Here is a 25736-nt window from a genome sequence, read left to right on the forward strand (position 1 = left end):
GAAAGGATTAAGATCCAAAATAGAGCAGCGTGTTTCTTTATAAGTTCATTCAGTAAACGCGAAAGTGTCAGGCAGATGCTCAAAGACGCTATAAGAGAGGCCAGTGTGCATCATAGTGCTTTATTGTTATAATTATGAAAAGGTACGATTCTAGAAGAGTTAGTGAGTACACTGCTTTCTCCTACGTTCGTCTCGCGAAAGGACCGTGTAGGTAAAATTAGAGATTCGATCTCACACGGAGGCTTAACAATAAATATAACCGCTCTTTTCGCGAACCATTAGCGAGTGAGGTACGAAGTACCCTCGGCCACATACCACATCGACATTTGCGGAGTACAGACGTAAATTTAGGGTGTGTGACTGATTACGCGACTGCCGATCAGTCACTGGAATCAGTCATATACACGTACAGAGCGGTTTAATGTGGAACGACCCCAAAAACCAATTGCAGGTAAGGCAGATGCCAAACTGAGTTTCACTGGATCCTCGGGAAGTGTAGTTCACCCACGGAGAATTTAGCTTACAAAGCCGTAGTTCGATCGAAACTTGAGATTAACCAAACAACATAGTGCTTCCTCTTACATGTATCTCGCGAAGTACCATGAAGTAACGATGGTTCAAATGGCTCTGAGCACTATGGGACTTAACATCTATGGTCATCAGTCCCCTAGAACTTAGAACTACTTAAACCTAACTAACCCAAGGACATCACACAACACCCAGTCGTCACGAGGCAGAGAAAATCCCTGACCCCGCCGGGAATCGAACCCGGGAGCGGGAAGCGAGAACGCTACCGCACGACCACGAGCTGCGGACATGAAGTAACGTTACAGAGATTTGAAACCATTCAGATGCTTACCAAAGTTATTTTTTCGCCGCGCAACATTCGTTACTGCAACGGGAAAGAGACCGTCACACACCGCGACAGCATACGGGGTGCAGATGTAGTGTAACCAAAGAGCTCATAGAACCTTGGGTAACAAATAACAACGCTTACAAAATTCACACTTACCTCTTTTTTCCTGTCAAGCTGAAGGGTGTCTGATTTTTACCAGTCGTCTTATTTGTGACTGACCCTACTTTCCTTCGAACATCTGTAAGACGGAAGAAAATCACACAGTAATGACTGCCATAATCGATGTCATGTGTTATTTTGATCGCTATCTACTAGCTAGATTTACGATCCCTGCATGACAGGAATTTCTTTCCTCCTAGCGTTGTGAGTGCACTTTCATATTGTGCGATGTCTGGCAGCTTTGTTATAATCTCTTTGCAATCTACTTCAGATCTATGTTCAAGCTGTTCTCTCAGCTTCATCTTGTATGTCACAGCACGTGTAACAGTCCGCAACTTTTTGCGTTGGGAAATGTTGCTTTACTGTACCCCGTAGCAGTGTTTCAATGCCACTTTCAATACGGAATTATTTAGCGTTCTCCGACAGAGAGAAAAGAGTCTGCTTCCAGTGTCTTTCACTGCTCCAACTTTCTAACGAAATTTTATTTTGTATCGATGGGACTGTACGAGGGACGTAAGTAACGCAACATTTTTCTTCTCGCCCAATTGCGGTTGAAAAAATTTGAGCTTTGTTGTGGGACATCGTGGAATATTTTCGCTCCAGGTCCTATAATTTCGTGAAGTTCAGATACATGGCGGCGTCTGCAACGGAGTTGCGTTCCAGGTTGAGACCGGTCATTGAGTTTCTTTTGGCGGAAAATCAGAGCATCGCAGATATTCATAGCCGCTTGTAGAATGTCTACGGGGGACCTGGCAGTAAACAAAAGCTCGGTGAGTCGTTGGGCGATGTGTCTGTCATTACTGCAATAAGCAGGAGCAAATCTGTCCGATCTCTCACGTGCCGGCCAGCCGAAGACTTCTGCAATGTTGCAACGTGGGGATACTCTCATTCGATGTGATCGACTGATCACAATCAGACATCTCGCTGCACAACTGGACATCTCTGTTCGCAGGCCTGACTTCCTTCGTCGACCATTTAGGGCACCAAAAACCATTTAGGGCACCAAAAAGTGTGTGTCCGCAGGGTCCCTTGCCGCCTAACAGGAGACTGTAAAGAGCACAGAAGGACCATCTGCACTGAACTGCTTGCGCTTTACGAGGCTGATCGTCACAGTTTTTTGTCGAATATGTTCACAGGCGATGAAACATGGATCCATCGCTTCGAACCAGAAACAAAACGGCAAACCATGTAGTAGCGCCACATCACCTTTCCTCCCAAGGAAAAGTTCAAAGCCGCACCCGCAACCGATATAGTCAAGGTGACAGTCTTCTGGAACTCTGAAGGTTTATTATGTTTGCTGTCCTCCGTCACGGTGCAACAATCAACTCTGAAGTGTATTGTGCTATGAAAACGATTTCAGCATGTTCATCGCAAAAAAGAGGCAAACGAACTTCTCCCTCCCCATAACAGCGCAAGGCCTCACACAAGTCTCTGTAGCCGAGAGGAGCTCACAAAACCTCACTGGACTGTCCTCATCCACGCTACATTCACGATCTCGCACCTCCCGACTTCTATCTGCTTTGCCCAACGCAGAATGCACTCCGCGGGAAGCTGTTTTAAGTGGGCAAGACGTTGGCTCCGACGTAGAGCAGTGGACTGGTACCATGTGGGGGGCATACAGGCCCTTCCAGTACGGTGGGGGCTATGTAAGTAGGCTGTTTAGGTTATTATGTTGGTAACGATACGTAGCGCTCTGTATGAAACTCACTGACTGTGTTGTGTGTAGTAGACTTGGCCACTGTTTCTATGTTTCGATACAGCGTATCGATACGTGGAACTGTTTCAGTGTTTCGGAACGGCTGTGGTTCACTGTTTCGAAACAGCGGTGTTTCATTCCGCCCTTGTCTCGATCTCGGGCCAGACACAGAAACTGTATCGTTGTTTCAAAATAAGGCTGTTTCAGTCCACCTGTGCTTGGAACGGACTGATTGTATCGAAACAGTGATGTTTCATTCCGCTCTGTGTCGGACGAGATTCGGGCTCGGCACAGGTACTGAAACACAGCATAACACTTCGTGAAACACTTTCAAGAGTGTCGAAATCTTTTTGACAAGCAATAGCATGAAGCTTAAGATGTCCGAAAATAAAGCTTCGTTTCTAGCTGACTATCCTATTCCGAAATGGCGTAACATCTGCTTTATAAACACTAACTAAACAATAAAACAACGCATACTATTCACATTCAAAATAATAAATATGTGAAAATCATTCAGTTAAATTACAATTTTTTATAACATATTCTTCTCTGTTCATGTACTGTAATCATATTAAGAAACGCAAGTAAGCCTGCAACATTTTGAATAAAAAAGGCGTAGAGTGACAGTTATTAGACATATACATAAATTTGATGTAGGTATAATTGCAAGCATCTGTTTGACATATCACTGATAGTGTAATGGTGAACGGGAAGGACTAGGAAGCATGGTGAATGTATAGTAACGGTTCGAAACACCTTGAAAGACAAATTTTTTTGTTATATTTTGTTATTTATTCGAATTATTTGGCGTTATTTGTGAGTCTATAGTATATTACCCATACTAATGGAATGTGGGAACCCCAGTAGCATATCCGTTGTTTCTGCAGTTTGCTCCCACCTCCAGTTCCGTTCGTGGTGGTTCTTCTGTCTTCAGCTATGGCTGTCCTCAGCCAATTGAAAAGTATGAAAGTCACACGACACGAAAGCAGTGCATTTGCTGCAGGAAATACGAAACTGCCAAGACGCCTAAGTGATAGTTTCATACTTTCTGCGACATGATTAGTGCTCTCGCACCTCATTTGTGTTTCTATGCACATACTTATACAGTAGACATTCAAGGTGATAAAATGTGTAGGTTTATTGGATTACAAAACACAAATTGTTTCACTGTTTCGAAACAGCGTATCGAAACATTACATTGTACTGTTTCATTTGTTTCGAAACAGTTACGTGTTTCAGTTTGCCCATCTCTAGTGTGTAGTCTGTGGCTGGTTGGACTCATTGTTGGAATATTCTCTATTGTAGTGTTGGGCAGTTGGATGTGAACAGCGCGTAGCGTTGCGCAGTTGGAGGTGAGCCGCCAGCAGTGGTGGATGTGGGGAGAGAGATGGTGGAGTTTTGAGAGCGGACGATCTGGACGTGCGTCTATCAGAAAAAGGAAATTTGTAAGACTGAATGTCATGAACTGATATATATGTATATATGATGACTTTTGAACATTATTAAGGTAAATACATTGTTTGTTCTCTATCAAAATCTTTCGTTTGATAACTATGCCTATCAGTAGTTAGTGCCTTCAGTAGTTAGAATCTTTTATTTAGCTGGCAATATTGGCGCTCGCTGTATTTCAGTTGTTCGAGTAACGAAGATTTTTGTGAGGTGAGTGATTCATGAAAAGTTATTGTTAGTCAGGGCCATTCTTTTGTAGGGATTATTGAAAGTCAGATTGCGTTGCTAAAAAATATTGTGTCAGTTTAGTGATAATCAGAATAAGTGAAGAGAGAACTGTCAGTATGTTCACTTTTATTCAGCTGTCTTTGTATCAAATAACGTAGTTTACCAGCACAGTAATTCATAATATTTCTAAGGGGACGTTACAGCGTATGGCCGTCGCATTGAACGGAGACTGTGTTGAAAAATAGAGTTTTGTATCCAAAAAAGTGGGCAATATTACGAACTATTGGAATTCTGAATGAAACCAACCTGCTTTTGGAAAAAAATGTGTTGCATTATTGAACGCCCCTTGTATGTTCTTATGTGAAGTAGCCTTTATCCTGAATGAAACTCAACAACTGGCGACATCTACTGTTTTCACAATAAAAAATACATGTTCTGTTGTTCAGGTTAAGACACTATCCCATTTAAATAAGATGGAAAACATCGGTTCAGCGATTTCTGTTCTTTCTTCTTCCAGTGTAAGGGGTCCGCTGTTTTTCCACGATCTGGAAAATTTATTTAAGTTTGATATTGTTGTCGGATGCCCTTCCTGTCGCCACAGTGTCATTTAATCTAAGGGAGGGCGGCGGGGGGGGGGGGGGCTGGTTCGCGTGCGCATCTGTCTGTAAATCGTGAAAACTTTGTTCCGTTGTGTTACCTGTTCGTGAATAGAATTTTCTGGGGAGGAAATTTGAGATCAACCGAGCATTTCCCTAAAACAATGTGGAAAACCGCCTAAAACTCATGCTGAGCGGTGTACCAGACCAACAAATCGTTAATCGGCCGTGCGGATTCCAACTGCTCTGGCCCCGTTCTCAGTCTCGTAAGCTAGCACAATGCGCGTTAAGGTATGTCAGCGAATCTTTTCCTTCTCCTTCCAGTGAATGTACGAAATCTGCTTCTCAGTATGCATTGTTCCCAAATGTCATTTGTTATCACATTTTCTTTCGCGGAATATGCCACGAAACGTATCTCTCTCTCTCTCCCCCCCTCCTCCCCCCCTCTAGTACTGCTCGCTTTCTAATGATCTCATCTTCCTTCCTTCCTACTCGACTCTACAAAATTTCACCCCCAATAGTTGCACAGTGTGTGCTACTTTTTCAAATTTCTCTTCACTTTTACTCATAGCATTGTTGCCGCAAGAAGCACCGTCATTAAATTACTAATCTCGTTCGTTCAGCTTATGATTTACGACAAATCTCGTTCACCCTGAAAGACCAGAGGAAGCGCTAATACTCTCCTGTCTTTCCCTTACCTCTTAAGCTTTGTAGATGACAGCTACAAGTTCGTTTGAGTCAAAATGAAACTATTTGTTCAGTAAGATTAGCAACGTACCGCATATTTATACACGTTGTCAGCCTGGCTAAGGTTTATATATTCTTCTATGAAAAGTCGGCAATACTGATGTATTTGTTTACAAAAATAGGAAGTATCAGTTCTTCCATATAACAGAAAATGTTAATTTCAGCGCATTTACAGAAGGAAGTAGAAATGACGATAGGAAGGCGCAGAAAAGAAAGCTGCGAATTACGTGCCGCGCGTGGAAATGTTGACGCAACCTTAATGACAAAAGAATCACTAAAGTGGTCGGCAGAGATTAACGTGAAACTACGTTTCACCCTGTTCCCTCGAGGACCGTGTTATTATGTGATGGGCTTAAGCGCTACACTTATGGCCGAAGCCCACAGATCGTTAACAACCTGGTGATTTCCTCCCGACCAGAAAATCAGGCTCGAGCGGTTGAAATCGGCGAAGGCTTTTATTAGAAAACAAGACCGATACTTGTCTCTAATTATAAAGAAAAATACGGCATGTATAAATCTGTATGGCCGAGAGAGAATGCAGGTGGCCCTAATGGATAATCGTGACAACCATGCCACGACTCCTCCCCCTCCTCCTCCTCTGAAAACAGCTCTCTTCTGTGGTAGACAGTAAATTACAAATGGACTTTTAACAACCACCTACTACACGTACGTATGGCCTCAGCGGAGTCTTCCTAACAACAGTACCTGTGGCGAGAACCAGGGCCTCATCTGTCGCCACCGCTGCAGTCTGGAACCGCTACGGTCGCAGGTTCGAATCCTGCCTCGGGCATGGATGTGTGTGATGTCCTTAGGTTAGTTAGGTTTAACTAGTTCTAAGTTCTAGGGGACTAATGACCTAAGAAGTTGAGTCCCATAGTGCTCAGAGCCATTTAAACCAATCTGTCGCCACGCGGGGTAGGCGTACGGTCTCTGGCGCCCTGTCATGGCTAGCGCGGCTCCCCCCCCCCCCCCCCCCCCCCGTGTCGGAGGTTCGAGTCCTCTCTTGAGCATGGGTGTGTTGTCCTTAGCGTAAGTTAGATTAAGTAGTGTGTAAGCCTCAGCAGTTTGGTCCCATGAACTTACCACAAATTTACAAATTTTTCATCTGTCAAACGTTTTTGACTGTTTATCCCCCCAAGAAAATGCATCCAAACTTGGAAAATAAGTATGAAAATGGGAAGCTGAATACAAATCCAAGGCCGGCCGGGGTGACCGAGCGGTTCTAGGCGCTACAGTCTGGAACCGCGCGACCGCTACGGTCGCAGGTTCGAATCCTGCCTCGGGCATGGGTGGGTGTCATGTCCTTAGGTCAGTTAGGTTTAAGTAGTTCTAAGTTCTAGGGGACTGATGACCTCAGAAGGTAAGTCCCATAGTGCTCAGAGCCATTTTTACAAATTCAAATACGTGAGCGACATTCCAAAACTGCTTCTATAGATCCAAACATCGAGTGAGTGGACAATTTGGTATTGGATGTTTGGTGGTTAAGGATTTGTGAAATAGTTGACGCCAGAAAGGGTAAACTGATCTTCACACGCTCAATTTTATTGCGCAATGCTAATGGTAATTATTGCCCAACAATATCGACCGTCTGAAAGTGGTACGGACGATTTGAGCAATATACTGAACGAAACTACAGAGCTTTAAAAATACTGACGCTCGCTCAATATACTGCGCAACATATTGTACAGCGTAAGGGTGGTGTTGTGGAACACACGGCACTTCCTTCCAGGAATTATAGATCTACGGACACGCAGAGAACTGATACAGCGACGCCATATGAATATGAATACATCAGAAAAGACGAAAGGAATTATCTGTTGAAGTGTATTTAGGGGAGTAGTTTAATTACATATTTAATACTTATTCAGTAATTAGCTGCAGTAACATTTGACAAATGACTTATTCGTTCGTTTCAGAAAGTTGAATAATTTATTGCACAAATAGCTACCGAAAAGCACTACTACCGATCCCATGCAGTTATGTGCCTTATTCTTTTCAGGTTTATAGATAGCTACCAGAAAAATGGTTCAAATGGCTCTGAGCACTATGGGACTTAACTTCTGAGGTCATCAGTCCCCTAGAACTTAGCACTACTTAAACCTAACTAACCTAAGGACATCACACACATCCTGCCTCGGATTCGAACTTGCGACCGTAGCGGTCGCGCGGTTCCAGACTGTAGCGCCTAAGAACCGCTCAGCTACCCCGGCCGGCAGCACCCAGCATTGAGGAAAGTGAAATCCAACGAGTATATGAAAAGCAACTCTTCTGTGAACATAAGGTGTAACGAAGTTCACCAGTTCATTGAAAGATCCAACGTTCATCCTTATAAAAATTCCGACAGTCATCTGGCATTGCTTGAAGTCCTTTTAGCACGTTAGTATGGCCGTATGTAGAACGCCTTCAAAGCCACCTTTTTGTCCCCGCATCGCTGCTTCCTCCTGCTTTTCCTTTTGCAGCACTGGGCACCTGCAATCGAAATACTTGGGAGTTCTAAATCATCGAGAGCAGACATGTTCGCTACCTAGGCAGAGTTGTAACTGACATGTTCCGTGTATAAATATTGCGCAATAATATTGTGCCATTCTTAACCTCATAGTTTCGCGCAATGCATTGACACAATATTATTGTGTGCAATAAATACTGGCCGTGTGAGGGCCCCTTAACATACATCCCGCACGAAGAATGAAGCACGAGAATCCTTGCGCCCGATAAATGTCACATTTGTAGGATGTTGTCCACATGCAAATATGAAAACTAATGTTTCAATCGTTAAAGGAATCCTCATGATTTTGAGTGCCGATTTATCATTGTGGTTAAATTATGATTACTCTGTACACCAACCTTATACGACAATTGCAGGCTTTAAAATTAAGTGGCATGCAGGGTATGACTACTGACTAAACATTTTCTTCTCCGGTTAATATTTCTGCTTCTGTGATGTTATTTTGAAGATGTTTTTGCGAGAGCATACCTGTATCATTAAGAGAATTGTGGAATTCTGTAGCTAAGTTGCGTTTTCGTCTTGGTTCGTCAATGTATCAATGGATTTAAAAAATTTGCTTCCCGTGGTACCGTATTTCGCATTTGCTGCTCTATTTGTTAACTATGTCATTTTTTGTTGCTAAAATAGTTCACTCACGCAAGCGTTCTTTGTTTACGCCGTTTCTCCCTAGGAAATGGTTCAAATGGCTCTGAGCACTATGGGACTTAACATCTGAGGCCATCAGTCCCCTAGAACTTAGAACTACTTAAACCTAACTAAGCTAAGGAGATCACACATATCCATGCCCGAGGCAGGATTCGAACCTGCGACCGTAGCGGTCGCGCGGTTCCAGACTGTAGCGCCTAGAACCACTCGGCCACCCCGGTCGGCTCTCCCTAGGAAAATACTCGTCTTCGATGAGCTGTTCCTTTGTCTTTACTATGTTACACAACTAATCATTACGACGATTTTGCTGGAGTCTGGAACGGTGCGACATGTGTCGTCTCCAATTTGTTTTACAGAACATTCGAGAATATTCTAGAACTTCCGAGAACATTCGTTACCATGGGATAGTATTCGCAGAGGCGCCAGAACATTACAGAAAATCTCGTATTTTTCGTTTGAAAAATACATTGATGCTAAATAGACAGAAAATGTTCCAGTCAGCACGACGATATGATGGAGGTTACTTCCAACACTCACATCTCCACAATCACAACAGCTACCACCGCACGACCATTACAGTGCACAACGAGGGAGCCAAGGATAGCATCGGAAACAAAAGTCAGCGATTGGCGATGGGTCGTTTTGGAAATATCGTCAACTTCACCCACAAACACTTCAATGCGGTTTTTCCCACTCGTCATCTAAAGTACCCTAAATACCATCAACCACTGGTAGTGTGAATTCATTGCAGTTTGTACAATTACCTTCTCTCTGTTTTGATTATACAGTATTTTTGCCTTCTTATACTTGATTTTGATGCCTACTTTCAAAACCGCGCAATTTCTTCCATTATATGGAGTTTATCTGCTCTAAAGACAAACAGTACCACGTCATCAGAAAAAGTAAGATGATTCTGATGTGTTCCGTTAACCCGTATTCCTTCTTCTTTTCCCCACCTAGAGCTGGCGATTTCCTGCAGGTCGCAGCATTACCGAGAAGGCTTCGGAGATTTGGTTGCCTAAGTCTTCAACCAGTACTAAATTTCCCAACATCCTGATGCGGTCTGCACAACCAGTTTCAGAATTCTAGCCGGCCGGAGTGGCCGTGCGGTTCTAGGCGCTACAGTCTGGAGCCGAGCGACCGCTACGGTCGCAGGTTCGAATCCTGCCTCGGGCATGGATGTGTGTGATGTCCTTAGGTTAGTTAGGTTTAAGTAGTTCTAAGTTCTAGGCGACTAATGACCACAGATGTTAAGTCGCATAGTGCTCAGAGCCATTTGAACCTTTTTTTTTTTTTTTCAGAATTCTAAAGTTGGTTGAATCAATGCTTTGTCTCTCAAACCCCGTTAGTGCACATTGAAAAATTTCTTTTAAAAATTAAGCACGCTTTGAGAAAAATAAACGTGTTTAACGTATCGCACCAATTCTCAGAGCATTTTTAGTTGAGACAGATCCTAGATTCTCGCACTAAATAAGTATTTCCACTACTCTAATCAGAAGATGCAACGCTAATTCACATTCTAGCTTGTATCTTACAGCTGTACATTTAACATTTCCTTACGTACAGAATTTCACTTGTTCATCTAAACTGCTTTACTTCTTATCACAAACGCTCGTTGTCCTCATAATGCATCGTGAACGCCTACCCGTGCCACTGAGTTCGTCGTACAAAGTGACAAATACTGAAATCGGACACTCAACAAACAGATACCGACTACCGACGAGTAAACAAGTCGCTTATCAAAACAATGCACGATAAATATGATGACGCATGAGAACAGCACAGTCAGCGTTTTCTACTGTCTCGCATATCGTCATAGGTCACTCAATCCACTAATAAGTCCCCAATCTGAGGGAGTCATTGGTGCATGACGCTTGCTCACATGTTTATCATTCAGCGAACTAAACTACTTTTCAGTTTTTTCCATCCTCGGGTAGAGAATGAGACTCGGTGGCATACAGTAGACATTACATCCATTTTTCCGTATAGAGGGAAAGCCGCTATTTTTCTTTTCATACGTACGAGAATGTTGAAACGATATTTTGCCGTCCAGTCATCGACAGATTATCAGCGGATATGAAATTTGTAAGATTATTTCACATGTAGAAAATGAGTTTTTGCTATCAGTCACATTATGACAGTAGTTTTATTTTGATTTTGAACGTAAAACGACATTCATAAAGTTACTGATCCAGAAAAATCATTTTCTTTATCAGAACAAACCTTATATTGATGAAGTCACAGGATTTCTCGCAACCGCTGTACAATTTACAAAGAGAGGACATTGTATTTGCTTACATTTCTCACGTTTACGCGAAGAAACAATCTGTGTTATTTAATGAACTGCGTTGTTGACGCCTGGAATGACGGGGCGAAGACAGAATTTAACGTACCGCCGACGTGGACGTTACTCAGGGAGCACGAGCTCAGTTACTCAAGGCTGAGAGGAATATCGCCCATCGCACTGTTGAAGGAACCATCCCAGCATTTGCAGGAAACGGAAAGGACCTATGAGTCTTGTCGGATGAGGATCTAAAATTCTCTGCTTCCACTTGTGGATGCAGTACTTTAACCTCTGCGTCTTTTCGTTCGGTAGCAACTGCGAGGCGACTGCGAAGTAAAATACAAGTATACATGAAGTTGGAGGACTATTTCACAGTTGAAGTTTTCATTCCTCCAGTGATGCGGGGTAGCAGCGTGATAATAATACACCGTGTTCGAGAGCACTCACTTTAAACTTGCGGTCTAGGATTCCCAACTAGTTTTCTCTTGTTTCCAACAAAGCTGGTGCTATTGATCAGAGACTATGCACTCAGCAATTTCTTTACTCTGTATCTGATGAAAGGTGTGTACTAGAAACTTTGAAGCGTGACACTTAGAGAGAGACAGAGGTTAATGTGATTGCATGGAAAAACACAGGGACACTGTAATTAACTGAAATGTAGTATTGTAGTTAGCAACTAAGTTATTAAATAATAAGTCTAAACGTTTGAATAACGATTCACAGTGTATTTCCAATATTGGAAAGAGACGGAAATTACGAGGGGCGTTTGAAAAGTCCGTGCAAAGTCCGAGAGATGGCACCACCGGTTGGTAGCATCTTCGGAAAGAACGCACACCAAGTTTCAGCCATATTGGTCTATGTCTGTGTCTGTGTATTGGACATTCGTGTGAATCAAAGAAGTCGAGTGATTGTCAAAAAATGGACGAAAAAGAATTTCGTGTGGTGACTAAACATTACTTTATGAAAGGCAAAACGGCTCAGGAGACTAAAGAGAAGCTTGATAAACATTACTGTGACTCTGCACGTTCGATTAGAACAGTTTATAAGTGGTTTCAAAATTTTTGGAGCGGTTCCTCTCCTTGGACCTCGAACGTGCCTATGACCGCGTATGGCATTCCGGTCTCCTCTTCAAGCTCCAAACCTTCGCCCTTCCCATTAACTACGTCCGTCTGATCGGCTCCTTTCTCTCCCGCCGTCCTTCCTATGTCACCATCCATAACGCAGATTCCTACACCTTTTTCCCCTCTGCCGGTGTGCCCCAAGGCTCCGTCCTCTCCCCCCTTCTGTACCTCTTGTACACGGCGGACATGCCGCCGCCGCCAGCCCCCGTCCACCTTCTCCAGTTTGCCGATGACACCGCCTTCCTTGCCCTTGCCCCCACCCTGCAACGCTCCCAACACCTTCTCCAATCCCATCTTGACCGGTTCACCGCTTGGTGCAACCAGTGGTTGCTCAAGGTCAATCCTTCCAAAACCCAGGCGATCATTGTAGGCAAAACCACCCCTTCCTTCCGCCTCCTTGATTTCTATCTCACCGTTTATGGCCGTCCCATCGCTCTCACCCCCACCCTTAAGTACCTTGGCGTCACCCTCGACCGTCGCCTCTCCTGGACTCCCCATCTCCAGACAATCCAAGCCAAGGCACGTTCCCGACTCCGTCTCCTCAAGCTCCTTTCCGGCCGTACGTGGGGTCTGGACCCCTCCACCATCCTCCACACCTATAAGTCCCTCATCCGCCCTATCCTCTGCTACGCCCATCCAGCCTGGATCTCCGCCCCCCCTTCCTTTTATAAATCCCTCCTAATCCTTGAACGCCATGCTCTCCGCCTTGCCTATCGCATCCGTCTCCCCTCCCCCACGCGGATCCTGTATGATCTTATCCCCTTCCCCCACCTCCTCCTCTTCCTCGAAAGGATACGAATCCTATACACCTCCCGTAAACTCGATCCTCCTCACCCGCTCGTCTCCCCGATCCTCTCCCACCCCCGCCCGCTGCCGCGCCTATACTCCCATATCCCACCCGGTCTCCATCTCTCCACCCTCCTTACCCTCTCCCAAGGTGGCTTCCGCCAGCTCCCCCTCCCTGATGATGTCCTCCTCCCCTGCATCTACCCCTCCTATCAACTTTGATCCACCCCCCCACCTCCTGTGTCCTATCCTTTAGGCACCCTCCCTCCCTCCCTTCCCTTCCCTTCTCTTTCCTTTCCCCCTTCCCTCCTCCCCTCTCCCCCGGGCTTCCCCTCCCCCTTCCTCCCTCCTCCTCTCTCCTTTGCCCATGGCATCTCTGCTCTCCCCTCTCCCATTCCCCTTCCCCTTCCTCCTCCTCCACCTCCTCTCTTGGCAGGTCCCCGGACTCGTACACGCTCAGTGAACATTCGCGCGCCGGAGATCATCGCCGTCAGTGTTTCGTGTGTGTGCCTTCGTTTGTGTGTAGTGTTGTTCGCCGTCACGCCACCACCGTTCACGTGCCGTCGCCATCATCATCCGTGTTCTGTGCATCGTGTCGCCCAGAGTTAGTGATGTTTCTCGTCCGGCGTGAACGGCTCCATGTTTTTTCGATTTTTAGTGTCTACATTTTTTGACCACCGTTTTTACTGTCTGCTCTGTGCCACCTTTCTGTACTACTTGTTGCCAAACTCAAGGCTGAAGAGCGGCGTATTGTGCTGCTGCCAGCCCGCCTTTGTATAAGGTGTTAAAATTACAATAAAGAAAAAAAAAAAAAAATTTTGGAGCGGTCATATTGGCACAAGTAATGCTGAACGTTCTGGACGCCCTATGAAAGTTACGACTCCAGAAATCATTGATAAAATCCATGATATGGTGATGGATGACGGAAGAGTGAAGATGCATGAGATTGTTAGTGCTGTGGGCATCTTGAATGAACGGGTACATAATATTTTCCATAAACATTTGGACATGAGAAGGCTATCCGCAAGATGGGTTCCGCGATCGTTCACGCTTGACCAAAACCGAATCGTGTGAAGAAAACGACTTTAAGCGTCGTTTCGTTATTACGGATTAAACATGGATAAATTACTACACTCCTGAGACCAAACAACAATCTAAACAATGGGTTACCAAGGGAGAATCTGCACCAAAAAAGGCGAAGACCATTCCTTAGGCCGGAAAGGTTATGGCGACTGTCTTTTGGGATTCGCTAGGGACAATCCTCATCGACTATCTGAAAAAGGGTAAAACTATTACAGGTGCATATTATTCATCATTATTGGGCCGTTTGAAAACCGAGCTGCAAGAAAAACGCCGGTGATTGGACCGCAAAAAGTCCTTTTCCATCATGACAATGCAGCAGCACACACCTCAGCAGTTGTGGTCGCAAAATTATTGGAAACAGGATTCCAACTCGTTTCACATCCTCCCCCCTCCCCCCTATTCTCCAGACTTTGATCCCTCGGACTAGTATTTGTTCCCCAATTTGAAGAAATGGCTGGGGGGACAAAGATTTTATTCAAATGAGGAGGTAATTGCAGCAACTAATAGCTATTTTGCAAATTCCTATTATCTGGAAGAGATCAACAAGCTATAACAGCGTTGGAAAAAGTGTTTAAGTCTAAAAGGAGACTATGTCGAAAAATAAGAAAGGTTTACCCCAAACATGTAAGTAGTTTCTATTTTTGCACGGACTTTTCAAACGCCCCTCATAGATCATGTTATTCCTTAAACGTGTAAGTAATTTCGGGTTATTTTAATCATATGGTAACATCCTTGTATTCATAATTATTAATTTTCACCAAGATTGTGGTGACCGCTAGATAGGTTCCTTTGTACGAAACAGGACGCCATGAACGAGGGCGGGGCCTCCCAACCGTATCAGCTGGCGGACCGCTTCTTCAGTCGAAAATCCATGGCGGACCCCTAGTCAGTCAAGAGCACAGTAACTTTAAATTTCAGAGCGAATCCCATGGGAACTGAAAGCTTCTTAATGCAAGTGCCATGCTCACAATGACCCCCCCCCCCCCCCCCGAAGTATCAATAGTCTTTGGTTTAGAAATGAATGAAAACAACTTCAAATTAACGATCCAGTTTCAATTCCCACTGTATCCAGACACTTACTAGTGGATTTACTCCCTTTGTTCAACACACTATAGCCTGATTAAAATTACTTGGTAATTGAAATTTCACACGATGGAGCTGTCTTCCTTCAAGAGCAATCAACGTCACGTCCAAACTGTTCGCTGTTGACAAGCTGTCGCTTATTGTCTGTTCACTTCCACTATTTGGCTACTGTTGTGCAATGAGCATGCATATTTCGTAACAGTCGCGTGTGTGTGTGTGTGTCTGTGTTTGTGTGTGTGTGGTTTTTCGTGAAATCGGAAGAAAAATGTTCAAACGTATGTCAAGTCTTCCTCTGGTCGTCCTCCCTCCTCATTCATTTCAACTGGAAACTTCCTTTGTTGTGAAGGCGATGGAGAAACTACACCCTTCTTCAATGATCCCGACTTCAGCCACCGATCCATGTTAGAAGTAATAAACTGGTCAAAATTCGACTTATGAAATAGGTAGTGCAGTGTAGACTTGGCCACTGTTTCTATGTTTCGATACAGTGTATCGATACGTGGAACTGTTTCAGTGTTTCGGAACAGCTACGGTTCACTGTTTCGAAACAGTGGTGTTTCATTCCACCCCTGCCTCGGATAACTGGACCAGATTCGGTCTCGAGCCAGACACAGAAACTGTATCATTGTTTCAAAATACGGCTGTTTCAGTCCACCAGTGCTTGGAACGGACTAATTGTATCGAAACAGTGATGTTTCATTCCCCTCTGTGTCGGACGAGATTCAGGCTCGGCACAGGTACTGAAACACATTTAACATACCACTTCATGAAACACTTTCAATAGTGTCAAAATATTTTTGACAAGCAATAGCATGAAGCTTAAGATATCCGAAAATAAAGCTTCGCTTCTAGCTGACTGTCATATTCCGAAATGGCGTAACATCTGCTTTATAAAACACTAACCAAGAAATAAAACAATGCATACTATTCACATTCAAAATAATAAATATGTGAAAATCATTCAGTTAAATTACACTTTTTGATAACATACGCTTCTCTGTTCATGTACAGTAATCATATTAAGAAACGTAAGCAAGCCTACAACATTTTGAATTAAAAAAAGGCGTAGAGTGACAGTTATTAGACATATACATAAATTTGATGTAGGTATAATTGCAAGCAATCTGTTTGACATATCACTGATAGAGTAATGGTGAACGGGAAGGACTAGGAAGCATGGTGAATTTATAGTAACGGTTCGAAACACCTTGAAAGACAAAATTTTTGTCTGTTATATTTTGTTATTTATTCGAATTATTTGGCGTTATTTGTGAGTCTATAGTCACTGTGCCTATTATCCTCAATGATTCCCTTTGTGTGCACGGTAATTAGCAGAATGGGTATATTACCCATACTAACGGAATGTGGGAATCCCAGTAGCATATCCGTTGTTTCTGTCCTCAGCCAGTTGAAAAGTATGAAAGTCACACGACACGAAAACAGCCTATTTGCTGCAGAAATACGAAACTGCCAAGACGCCTAAGTAATAATTTCATACTTTCTACGATATGATTACCGCTCTCGCACCTCATTTGTGTTTATGTGGACATACTTATACAGTAGACAGTCAAGATGATAAAAAGTGTAGGTTTATTAGATTACAAAACACAAACTGTTTCACTGTTTCGAAACAGCGTATCGAAACATTACATTGTACTGTTTCATTTGTTTCGAAACAGTTACGTGTTTCAGTTTGCCCATCTCTAGTGCAGTGACAAAGCAAGTTTAACATTTAATGATGCCTGGGGCCGCATACGTGCCGGCGAGCGCTGTGATCGGTCGACGAAGCTCGCTCCGCGCATGCGTAAAAGGTTTCAGCACATTTAGCGCCGTGAGCCGGTGCACAAACGACCCCCGTATTGTTGCGAAACAGTCGATCAGAGAAGCCGCATCCTCCGGCGCTAAACTGTGTATGCGCTCTCACTTAGGAACCCCAAAGGCTGCTTGGGGATACGACCTGATGTAAAAGTACACATGTTTTTCACACGAAAAAAAAAATAGTGATGAATTTGATTTTCACATTTTTATTCAATAATGTTACTCATTATTTTACACGATTTGGTGAAAGGTGGCCGCGGACCCCCTAGAAAGAGCCGGCGGACCCCTAAGGGGTCCGCGGACCACAGGTTGGAAAGCCCTGAACGAGGGGGTACCAATGCTGAGAGGTGGCTAGCGGTTGGGACAGGGCTGGCAAGGCAGCCAAATAGATCTGTGGGCTTCCCGCAAGACTCGCTTGAAACAGTAAACCAGTTCTTTCAGAAACTTCCATTTAGAGTGGCAAGTGAAAATAATATCGACTTGTATTCCTGTTGGGACAGAAGCTTTAAGTAGGCCCCCGTAAGATCACTCAACTTCACTGTTGCCCGTTTTCCAATGCGGCCAACATGAAACGTTACCGTGGCCGCGTACGAGTGGTTGTGTGAAGGGTTATAGTCAGGTTTTAAATATTCACGTGGTTTCCATGTCTTCTGGATTACGTAATTTATAATCACAATAATTATTTTATGCTTGATAGGCGCCGGCCGCTGTGGAAGAGCGGTTCTAGGCGCTTCAGTCCGGAACTGCGCTGCTGCTACGGTCGCAGGTTCGAGTCCTGACTCGGACATGGATGTGTGTGATGTTCTTAGGTTAGTTAGGTTCAAGTAGTTCTCAGCCTAGGGGACTGATGACCTCAGATGTTGAGTCCCAAAGCGCTTAGAGCCATTTGAACCATCTGAACTTAACAGGCACGTCGTTTCATTAGACGAGCACAATATGTAAGTAATTTCAGTGTGTTCTTGTGTTACAGACATAGGTGTGCATACACTTGTTGTTTATCCTCTGTACAGTTTTCTCTGTTCATCACGTAGTTGTGATTAACGTCGATTCATTAAACAATTCACTGACTGTTTCACACCTATAATTAGAATCTAGAACCCGTTAAAACATTTATCCCACTGTGATGCAAGACGGTCAGTGCCTTCATGGAAAAAATGTTTGCGGTTGCCTACGAAACCATGATTGTACCCAGGCCAGCACCTCTTCGTCCGAATCAAATCGACGGCCACAAAAGTCTAACGTCAGGGATCCAAAAATACGGAAATCGCCCGGGGGGAATCAGGACTGTATGGAGGATCTACAAGGACTTCCCAGCAAAACGTTTGCAGCGTACTCGGAACAACTTTGGCAAAGTGTGGGCGGGCCGACGTTATCCATACAGCGTCGGTCTCTCGCCAGGCGAAATCCATATTTTTGGAGCCCTGAAGAAGGACATTTGTGATCGTTTCGGACAGAGTGGTGCATGCCTTGGCACAATCGTAGTTCCTCAGGCAACTGCGAACATTTTACCATGAAAGCAGGTACGGTCTTGTCTCACAGTGGGACAAATATATTACGGCGATTACTTTTGAAATAATAATTTACTTTTTTTCCCGTCTGTCTCGTTTCATTTGACTGCCACTTATATGTTCTAGCCTTATATAACGTATGTCCCTACGCATTATTCAATGCACATAGTGACTGCATGCCATAAATCTATTTAGGTATGGCCTCACAGATAACAAAAGACCTATTTTACGACACGCTTTGCCCTGACCAGCAGTTCCATGTTTTCTTACCGTGACAGCAGTGTCAGCTACAAGCCTGATGTGTGGCTCAGAAAACTGACACTGTACTTCACACACGAGTGATAGAAGAACTTGCGGTCGTGTGTACTTGTATTTCAGGAGATCGTCATTCTCGTTCCGTTCAGCGTTTTAAAATTGTATGACATATATAAGTGACGATCTGTGTATCGCAGAGGTAAGACACTTAGTTTTTATCACCAGATAATGGACCCTACCGTGGCCACGTAAGCGTCGTTGTATATAGGGCCATAATTAGATTTTAAATCTTCACGTGGTTTCTACGAGATATATTCCAAAACTAAGGTCCTATGAACAATAAATTACTGATTGAAGTTTCAAGCATGCAGCGCTGTCTATCGACTCTTCAGGAAACTACTGCACTGTTGATTTGATTCTATAGACATTTCCCAGTCGGTAGCAGCAGACTGCAATGGCCGAAACAATCGTAGATACCGCCAGTTGTGAAGTACGCAGTGTGATCAGATTTTTACTGGCAGAACGATCTTCAACTGTTGAAATACATCGTGAGTTACATCTAGTGTATCGACCAGAAATAATGAGTGACAAACAAGTTCGAAAATGGTGTCGAGAATTTCGAAATGGCCGCACAAGCGTTCGCGATGAACAGCGGAGTGGCAAGCCCAGTATTCGGACCAACGAAACTTTAATCAGGTGAACAAAACTCCAAAGTGAAAGGGCGATTGACGATTAGTAGTCTGGGCTAATTAATTCCAGAGTGTTGCCCGAAACTCAATTTATAGGACTGTCTTTGTACAGCTCTACAAAATGGGTTTCCAAAAATGTTCACTGATCAGCACAAAGAGAAAAGAATGCGTACTGCACGACAGTTTTTGGAGCGCTAATAGACAAGATGGAGATGACTTGTTTTCCGACACTGTTACGCGCCACGAGAAGTGGCTATCGTACGCCGACGCAGAATCGAAAGAACAGTCAATGCAGTGGTGCCATTAAAGTTCACCCAAACCGAAAAAGTTTAAACAATCTCCATTCTCGAAGCGAAAAATGACGCCTATCGGTTTTTGGGACGAAAAGGGCGCTTTTTTGATTGATTTCGTGGACAACTACAGCTGACGTATACTGTGAAACGGTAACCAAACTGTGACGTGCGGTCCAAAATCGACGCCACAGAGAACTGTCGTCTAGCATAATCCTCCTTCACGACAACGCACGCCCTCGCATCACTGCCAAAAGCAAGGAGCGGATTCAAGATTTTCGTTGGGCATTTCTTAAGCACCCTCCCTACAGTCCTGACCTTGCACCAAGCGACTATTTCCTCCTCTTGCATTTGAAAAACTGACTGGTTGGACAAAGATATCAAAACGACGATGTACGAGGCGTGTTTTTTTAAGTAAGCACCGTTTTGAAATTAAAAAAAGACGTGCTAAGATATATCAATAATTTTATTTTTACTAATCTACTTTTCTACATAATTTCTGTCAATATTGAGACACTTGTCATAACGTTGTACCAGTTTTTGAATACCCTCCTCATAGAAGTCTGCCACCTGACTTGTCAACCACTGTATCACCACTGTTTTGACTTCGTCATCGTCTTGAAGACGTTGACCGCCCAGGTGTTTCTTCAGGTGCAGGAACAGATGGCAGTCACTGGGCGTAAGATCGGGGCGGTACGGAGGATGATCTAGAGTTTCCCATCGAAAAGATGTGATGAGATCTTTGGTCTGATTCACCACATAGAGTCGGGCATTGTCTTGCAGCAAAACGATGCCCTTGCTCAACTTCCATGGACTGTTGCTTTGATTCTGGTGTGACGTAGGCGACCCATGTTTCATCGCCCGTAACAATTTGACTTAAGAAATCATCACCGTCGTTGTGGTACCGCTCAAGGAAAGTCAATGCACTGTCTAAACGTTTGGTTTCGTACACATCCGTCAACATTTTCGGTTCCTAACGTGCGCACAATTTTCGGTAATTCAAGTGCTCGGTCACAATGCCATACAAAACACTACGAGAAACATTAGGAAAGTCATCCCGCAAGGAGGAAATCGTAAAGCGTCTGTTTTCTCTCACCTTATTGTCCACTCCCTGCACCAAGCTTTCATTAACGACCGAAGGACGCCCACTCCGTTGTTCATCATGCACATTTGTGCGGCCATCTTTAAATGCTCTCACCCACTTTCTTACCATTCCATCACTAATAATGTTTTCTCCGTAACCTGCACAGATCTCACGATGAATACCGATCGCATTTGGGCCTGTAGCGCTAAGGAATCTTATAACAGCCCGTACTTCACAGTCGGCGGGACTCACGGTTATCGGAGGCATCTTAAACACTAAGTACACAACGTAAACAAGGAAGAATCAGACTGTAATGGCGTCAGTGCGTAGATTAAGGTACAGGCTTTCATGTAAAAATAAAATTATTGAGATATCTTAGCACGTCTTTTTTTAATTTCAAAACGGTCCTTACTTAAAAAACACGCCTCGTACTCGACACTGGCGTTACCAACTGGTTCAATTCCCAGGAGGCAGAATTCCATGCAAAGGCCTTAAGCTGATACAGCGTTACAGAAAGTGTATAGATGTGGAAAAGTAGAGTTGATATGTAGTAAAATATTACTGTCAATAAAAATCTTTCCTCATGAGTTTATTTTTTAATGAGAAACCAGACCTTAGTTTTGGAATACGTCTTGTATGTTTTCTAGACCACTGTGAATATTTTACAATTGACAAGCACATCTTTTGATGTAGACGTGCACAACATGTAAGTGATATTATGCTTCTGCTTTAGTGTGTTCTTGTGTTACTGACACAGGTGTCATACAGTTGTTGTTTATCCTCTGTATCAGATACCACTGATGATGCACTGTGTAGTGTTGGCAGATTTGCCAACACTGTGTTGCTAGAGGAGGCCGAAATGCACGCGTTTAAATACACGCAGACCGGTATAGCTATTTAACTTAACTTTAATCCACATTTGTAGAACATCGCTCTTGATGATACATGCTTCACACTATTAATTATCAAAGCTATGGCGCCTTGCTAGGTCGTAGCCAATGACTTAGCTGAAGGCTATGCTAACTATCGTCTCGGCAAATGAGAGCGTATTTGTCAGTGTGGCTTCGCTAGCAAAGTCTGCTGTACAACTGGGGCGAGTGCCAGGACGTCTCTCTAGACCTGCCGTGTGGTGGCGCTCGGTCTGCTATCACTGACAGTGGCGACACGCGGGTCCGACGTATACTAGCGGACCGCGGCCGATTTAAAGGCTACCACCTAGCAAGTGTGGTGTCTGGCGGTGACACCACACACTGTACACCCGAAAACCAGTTTGGCAAACAAATACGTTTGTGAGTCACGACCAGGACCAGGGGGACTGGGGCAAATCCTGATGAAGACAACGCACCGATAATGACATAGATTAGGAAGTAGACTTAGTAAATTAGAATAGGATAGTAAGTTAGGAACCTGCAGCGATAATTTAACCCTTGCCTGCCCTGTGCCAGGGGCTTGCTCATAGGGATTAGCTCTATGAGCAGGGCATTAAGTAGGTTTATATCATCAACTGGCACAATTGTAACGCTGCAGGCAGTTAGTATTAATCTATCGTAGTAACTAGAAACTATGCTAGCTAGTAAACTAAGAAGTAGTCTGCCTAGTAGAAATAGTAGAACTGTCTGTAGTTAAGAAAAATGTTTAGCTGCTATTGTAAATCTAGAAATATAGGACCCACTAATCATTAAGGTGGTGGGTCATTATTGTATAATTATTATGAAATGAAATAAAGAATTTAAAAAAAAATACGTTTGTGAAGTTTGTTTGCGTGGCCATCATCTACAGCAAGCACAGAAAAATTCGTTTTGTACATAAAAAAACGCCTTTTTCTTGTTGCAGTGTATTTTATTTGTTCCAGAGGCGTTTCATCTTTTACTTTAAGGCATGTCAGTGGAACAGTTATTCAAGATTTTGACTGGCATTTGAAGTGCGGCTGACGGTATACAACAAGATTCCCTGTCTCAAAGAGTAATCACTTTGTTGGAGAACGGAAGTGCTAGCAGTAGGAAGGGGGCCACTTCCACGAAACCCAAGCGGCGTGTCGGCGGTACGCGTGAGAACAGCTCGGCTACGCTCCAGCCGGCTGCACTGGACGACTGGGACAGGGGCAGGTATCACGAGACCCCCTGCCGGCCTTGGTACGGGACCGCAGGCACCGGTGTCTGCTTACCTACCGCCACCCTCCACACCTTAAGCGTGCTACACCCGTAACCGACCTTTCTTTTATATACACACGGCATTTTCCCGTCGTCTCGAGTACCATTTCCTGTTATTCCGAGCCGTCCTCCTCCTAGAGTCTGCCCCACTGGGCCCCGAGTCCCCTCATGCTCTGCCGGTCGTTGTGGCCGAGCGGTTCTAGACGCTTCAGTCTGGAACCACGAGACCGCTACGGTCGCAGGTTCGAATCCTGCCTTGGGCATGGAAGTGTGTGATGTCCTTAGGTTAGTTAGGTTTAAGTAGTTCTAAGTTCTAGAGGACTGATGACCTCAGATGTTAAGTCCCATAGTGCTCTCGACAGGCAGCCGATGCCTCTTCCCTACCAGTTTACCCAACCTGCATACACTGTCACTTGTGGACAAGCAAACACCTCAGCATATGCCTTATGAAGCTGTGAGGGGTGTTCATAAGAAAAGACACGGAACGACACCGTGGGAATAATTTACGTTTTTATTGAAAAGGAACTACCTGAGGCCTGAGTACAACTATCCCACTGCTTCACGAGCCGAATTCCTGAGCCTGTGGCAGAAGCCAGTCCTCCACTACGTCCTTCAGTTCATCCTCCGAGTTGAAGCGCTTCCTTTTCAGATGTTTTTTAGCTGACCAAACACTTGAAAGTCACAGGGCGACATGTGCGGGCTGTACGGTGGATGCCCAAGCTGCTCCCAGTTGAACTTGGTTATTACACTTTGTGTGACCTTGGAGACGCGTGGACGCCCGTTATCGTTGGGCATAATCACTCCCTCCAGGAGCATTCCAGGCCGTTTGCTCTTGATGAACTTGCGTAGGCTACGGAATGTCTTACAGTACACGTCGCTGTTAATTTTTTTTTCTTTTCGTATTTGAGAATACTTGATAAATTCGATGAGTATCGGACCTCGGACGTCGAAAAAGACGGCGAGCATAGCCTTGCCTGCTTTGAGCTTTTTAGGAGGGGGTGACAATGCATGCCGGGAGAGCTGACCACATGCCCCTCCATATCCGCATCCAGTGACGCCTGTGGGCTGAGGATGACACGGCGGCCGGTCGGTGCCGTTGGGCCTTCCAAGGCCTGTCCGGATGGAGTTTAGAGTTTAGTTTAGACAAGGCATGCTTCCATTGCCTAGATGTCTCAGTATCTCATCCCAAAGCGGCATATACAGAATTCAACCAGTTTGGTTGTTACGACGTTTCGTACATTTTTATTTGAAGACTTCTTCTTATATCTTCCGAACGCGGAACCATCATCTTAATGGTCCGCATCTCGAGGTCTAGTGCGATGCGTCGCTGCGGTAGCCGGCTCTCAGCAGGGTCGGAGATTTTCTTCGCTCGGGGACTGGGTGTTTTGTGTTGTCCTCCTCATTTCGTCTTATCTTCATCGACGCGCAAGTCGCCGATGTGGAGTCAAATAGAAAGACTTCCACCAGACGGCGGAACAAATCCAGACGAGGACTCCCGGCCAGTAACGTCGTATGATAATTTTACTTTTATCGTTTTTTTCGTTTATTTTTGGAAGATTGGGGGATTACAATATTCAATCTCTCTACGACAATCCTGTGTTCACTAATCCCTCTATCCGTTTTGATGCTCGTTGTTAACCAAGGATTATTTGTTACTAAGAGGTCAACTGTGTTTACACAACCGTTTACTATTCGCGTGGGCTCATGAACTAACTGCTCGAAAATAATTTTCAGACAATGCGTTCAGCATAATTTCCGATCATGTTTTATGGGTACCACCGGAAGTAAACATGTATTTTCGCTAACATATCGAGGGTAAATTAAAGTCACCACCAACTATAATTGTATGAGTCGCGTACGTGTTTGAAATCAAACTTAAGTTTTATTTGAACCTTTCTGCAAGTATCATCTAAATTGGGATGTCGATAAACGGATCCAATTATTGTTTTATTCCAGTTGCCAACAATGATCTCTGCCGCCATTACAACATGGTATTATGATACATGGGGACGGCGTCTAGACGGCCGCGGTGGTCTAGCGGTTCTAGGCGCTATAGTCTGGAGCTGCGCGACCGCTACGGTCGCAGGTTCGAATCCTGCCTCGGGCATGGATGTGTGTGATGTCCTTAGGTTAGTTTGGTTTAAGTAGTTCTAAGTTCTAGGGGACTGATGACCACAGATGTTAAGTCCCATAGTGCTCGGAGCCATTTGAATTTGACGGCGTCTATATAGGACGCTCAGTCCATGAAAGTTGAAAATTGATTTTAGTCTGTGCTACATTAGCTAGTTGGTCTTCAGCTAAAATGAGCTGTGTTGTTCCACCCCAATGAGGGCACAACAGAGTGAACAAAAATTAGTAAAACCAACCAGCAGCTACTATGTTTGATGTGAGAAATATTATCCTATTTAGACATGTATTTAGACCTAATTCGTAAAAAGTGTCGTATACACATATAATATTATTAATGCACAATAAATACGTTGTGCGAAACTTCCTGGCAGATTAAAACTGTGTCCGGCACACAGTTTTAAGTGCTGGACACATTTTTAATCTGCCAGGAAGTTTCATATCAGCGCACACTCCGCTGCAGAGTGAAAATCTCATTCTGAATTCGTGATGCAATTGTACTATGTATGCACTGGCTTACGGTAATTCTTTAATGTGGGAAGGTCATCTGAAGATCAGGCCAGAAGCCTCGAAATC

This window comes from Schistocerca nitens, chromosome 1, assembly GCF_023898315.1.
Source record: "Schistocerca nitens isolate TAMUIC-IGC-003100 chromosome 1, iqSchNite1.1, whole genome shotgun sequence".
NCBI classification, from domain to species: domain Eukaryota; kingdom Metazoa; phylum Arthropoda; class Insecta; order Orthoptera; family Acrididae; genus Schistocerca; species Schistocerca nitens.